We start from the raw sequence: 5135 nt of genomic DNA on the forward strand, positions 1-5135 counted from the left end.
AACTATCGTCGTGCAGGTTTCCGCGACCACAACTCTTCAATTAAATCCTTTTGGAGTCGAATATGAGCATCTACTTGGCGCATCTCGGTATGTACCTTGAGGCCGCCGGCTTCATCGTGAGCTACCCTCCTTCGTACGTTGGGGGGCCACGTCGTGGCTTGGACCTGGTTCATCGTCATTGGCCCAATTAACCAGTTGTATGCCTTTATCTTCGACTATCATGTTGTGCATGATGATACAGGCGTACATTAGATCAGCAATGCAGTCGACATGCCACAAACGCGTTAGACCCTAATTGCCGTCATCGGGACTGGAGCACACCAAATGCCCGCTCCACGTCCTTGCGCCCGACTCTTGCCGTTCCGCAAAGTGGGCCTTCCTTTTATCAGCTGTGCATCTGATCATCTTCACAAAGACGGGCCACCTAAGGTATATCCAATCCGCCAAGTAGTAGCCCATATCATGTTGGTTGCCGTTGGCGAAAAAACTGATGGCCGGACCGACACCCTGGCACTGCTCATTGAAAAGGGGCGATGAATTGAGGACGTTGCGGTCGTTGTTCGACCCGGCTACCCAAAATACATATGCCAAATCCGCAACCGGTAACCAGCTACGGCCTCGAGGATCATCGTGGGATTCTTTCCCTTGTAGCCGGTCGTGTAGAACACTTTCCAGGCGGGACAGTTCTTCCACTCTCAATGCATACAATCTATGCTGCCCAACATCCCCGGGAACCCATGCTTCTCCCCGTGCATCCGCATCAGATCCTGACAATCTTCGGGTGTAGAGCTTCAAAGATACTGCTCACGGAATATTTCAATTACGTCCTGACAGAAATGCTTGAGACAATCCAGAGCAGTCGTCTTGCCGATGTGGAGGTACTCGTCCCACATGTCTGCCGCGCCTCCCTAGGCCAACTGCCTGATTGTCGCAAAGTGCACTTTTGTATAGCTGTGTGGCCGGGTCCGCCCGCCGCGTCGTACCTGAACCGGAAACACAGGTATCGACGCTCTAAAGAGTCAACGATACGCATAAACAACTCCCTGCGCATTCTAAAACGTCGCCTGAAAAGGTTGGCCCCAAACCGCGGCTCCGGAGCGAAGTAGTCTTCATATAGCCGCTGATGTGCAGCGACGTGATCCCGATCAACCACAGCTCGGCGGTGGACAATGGTTCGAGGTACCGCCGGCTGCTGCGGCTGCAAGGCCCTTTGTATTAGCCGATTTACCTCGTGGGACATGTAGGCATCCAACTCTTCGTTCAATCGTCGTTCGAACTCCTCAGCATCCCCACCACTACCACCATCACTACCACCACCACTACTCATTTCGCGATATTGATCTTGTACAGAAATTAAGAAAGAGAGAAACTCGTAAAAACAAGTGGTGTGAATGAAAATGACGTTAAAATTGCGTATATATAGAGTTTCGATTTTTTTTAAAAAAAAGGGGCTAGCCGGTCGCTAGCCGATCGGGTCGCATAATGGCAGCGAGGCGACCGGCTAGCGGTCGGGAATCAGCGTGATCTCGCCGATTTTTTCACTGATTTCGGGCTAGCCGGTTACAATGGTCGGCTAGCGGACCGGCGAGCGCGCGCGGAGCGGCTAGTCGGCCCGCTAGCCGTCATTGGAGATGCTCTTACTAGTATTCTATTCTGGTTCTGGTGATACGAGCTCGACATATTGTTGAATTTTTTTATTAGGATGAGCATCCATAATAGCGCACTAAAGGTAGGACTAGCGCACGAACTAGCGGTTAGGACGGGTGGACGTCCACTATTGCGTTAGGCTAACGCGACGGAGGTCCCGAAGTAGGACGAGCGCTCACCCGTGATCTAGCACCGTTAGTTGATCGCTAGCCGATCATTAGTCCGCTATTGCATGGACATAGATTGACTAGCTGATTTTTTTAATTTATTTTTTTATTTTTTTTATTTGTACGCTATATTTATAATTCATTGCACTTTATTTTTTTTATGTTTGATAAACACCAACAATTTAAATGAATTAATCGTATTTGTCAGTTTGTTTTATTGATAGGGTGTCGGGCTGTCGGCTAGTCAGAGTGCTAGGTTGTTATTGTGTTGTGGTTATTACTAGTGTTGTGTCAGGTTGTGGTTTGTTCTAGTGATGTGGCAGGAGATGTTTATGGTTAGTGTGGATGCTTACGGTTTTAGAAATATAAAGAAAAGTTGGTGAAAAAAGATATTGAAATGTGAGTCCTAAATTTGTGAGTGAAAAAGAGTTAGTGGAATGTGGGAACAATTACCATTTATAAAATATCTCAATCAAGACTCTTAGGGGGTGTTCGATTTGCAAGATTGTATCCGAAATTAAATTTTTAGTGTTTTTTGGTTCATGAGATTCAACCCTACTACTCAATCCTAGATGGATAATCATGAGATAATTAGTCATTCTTAACCCTTAAGGGTGCGTTTGATTGGTATGAGAGTACAGTGCAAGAAAACTAGATAGAGATAGTGTTTTCGGGCCGGAAGTAAGATAGTATGGGATAGTATTTTTATGATGTTGTTTGATTGGTACGATAGTGCTTTATAGATAAGATGTAAAATGACAAAAATGTCCTTATTATTAAATAATGTTTGTATGTATATATGTATTTATATTTTATGACTAAGTTAAGTAAATATATGTTAATGATCATGCTAGCAAAAAAATTACTATTCCAATCCGTCCCACTTTAGGAGTCTCAGATGAGTTCGGCACGAGTTTTAAGAAATATAAAGGAAAGTTGGTGAAAAAAATAGTGGAATGTGAGTTCTATTTTTTTATATTAGTTTTATAATAAAATATGAGTGGAAAATGGTTAGTGGAATGTGGGGCCTAATACTCCCTCCGTCCCACTTTAGGAGTCCCGATTTACTACTTTTGGGTGTCCCACTTTAGGAGTCCCGGTTGGAATATTCCATAATTGGTAATAGGCCCCACATTCAAACATTGGAATAATTAAGAAATGGAGCTCTTTTCAGGGCTATTGAATGGCATCAAACGTGCCCTAAAACTAATACTCCCTCCGTCCACAAACAATAGATCTATTGTTGTTCGGCACGGGTTTTAATGTAGAATTGGTAAAGTAAGAGATGAGGAGAAAAAGTAGGTAAAGTAAGAGAGATAGGAAGAAAAAGTGAGTAAAGTATGAGAGAGTGAAGAAAAAATGGGAAAAGTATGAGAGATAAACTTTCCATTTTTAGAAAGTGATCTATTTTTTGTGGACATCCCAAAATGGCAAAAGTGATCTATTTTTTGTGGAAGGAGTGAGTATATAAAGTAGGGACCCACGTATTACTATCTTATTTCACCAACTTTCCTTTATATTTCTTAAAGCACTCCCAATGGGTCGGCGTTAAATCCGGCGAAAAATCGCCGACTATCGCCGGATTATCGCCGGGCGTTGGGGAGAATTCGGCGTTAATTCTCCCGAATTAACGCCAACTCCCGAAAATACGCCGGATTATCGCCGGATTATCGCCAACCACTGTGGGCGATAATCCGACGATAAAAATAGATTTTTTTTTTTTTTTTTTTTTTTTTTTAATTTCCCCCCATCCTCATCCCTTTTCTCTTCATTCTCTCCCCATCCTCATCCCTTTTCTCTCTTCATTCTCTCCTCATCCTCATCCCTTTTCTCTCTTCATTTATTTTTCTCTCTCCATCTATATTTAATGAATTCTGAATCATCTTCTCATTCTCGTCCCTTGAATTTTTTTACTTTGAATTTTTTTTTTCCGTTCCTGTACTATTTTTTTTTTAATTTTCGTCGTTGTAATTTTTTACTCGTGTTTAATACAACGAACTTTATTACTATTATTTGTCTTGTCTTATAAATTAGCTAGCTTTATTATATACAAAAATAAAACAATTAAATTAGTAATGATGTAAAAATGAAATGTTGAGTTAGGGAGAAATAAGGGAGAAACCATTGGAGCAGATTGGCTAAAAGTTGGAAAAAGCTAAAAACGGGGATAAATTTTGGTGCGATGTGGCGGCGATGTGGCGGGAGTTAAGGAGAAATAAGGGAGTTTTTAGCCGAACCATTGGGAGTGCTCTTAATACTCGTGCCGAACTCAACCGGGACTCCTAAAGTGGGACGAAGGGAGTAACATTTATGTAATATTCCAACCGGGACTCCTAAAATGGGACACCCAAAAATGGTAAATCGGGATTCCTAAAGTGGAACGAAGGGTGTATTAAAGATAATCAAAATTGTACTAAAGTAAAGAGCAATTTCTACAGCAAAAAATTTAAAGCATCCAAAACAATACATAGTTAACACAAATCATATTCAAAATGTCTCAAAAAAGGGTGAACAAATTAAAATTTCCATTGATTTTTTTTTTTAAAAAAAGCAGACAAATTTTGAAGAAAATAACATTCTACCTTCAATAGATGAGAAACCCAACTCCAAAAACACAATGAAAACAGCACTAACAAAAATTACTGCAATTTGTCCACCTATTCGACATCCTGATGCTGAATTTGTCTCATGATTCCTTCAAATGCGACAGCGCGTAGTAGATTAGCTACGATGGCGCAGATCCGAAATCCTCCTTCAATCCATAAACGATTTATTAGAAATGGGTCACTCACCCCTTAATAGGGGTAGGTTATCCATATTTATATAGAGAAGTTAGGATCGGCTTGATCACCAAGCCGATGTGAGACAAGGATTTGGAGAGTTTAACACGCCCCTCACGTGTGGGCCAGAAAGGACATCGGTCTTCCACACTTATATAGAGAAGCTAGGATCATCACCAAGCCGATGTGGGACAAGGATTTGGAGAGTTTAACACGCCCCCTCACGTGTGGGTCAGAATGGACATCGGTCTTCCATCACGTGGGTAGGCAATGCAAGAGATAAAGAGATAAATCATCATCGACTTGGACCCGCTCTGATACCATATTAGAATTGGGCCACACTCATTCCTTAAAAGGCCTCATAAGGGAAGGGTTATCCAGGGATTTGGAGAGTTTAACACGACTACCTAATTATCGGTGAGGTGACCTGCGGTAGAATGGAGGTGACCGGAGATCCAACGATTCCGACGAGGCTGTGGAGGATCTCGAGCAGCGCAGCTGACTGTGTGAGGATGAGCGAGTTCTCGACGGTGCTGCACAC

This window comes from Salvia hispanica, chromosome 4 (genome assembly GCF_023119035.1).
Source record: "Salvia hispanica cultivar TCC Black 2014 chromosome 4, UniMelb_Shisp_WGS_1.0, whole genome shotgun sequence".
Lineage (NCBI taxonomy): Eukaryota > Viridiplantae > Streptophyta > Magnoliopsida > Lamiales > Lamiaceae > Salvia > Salvia hispanica.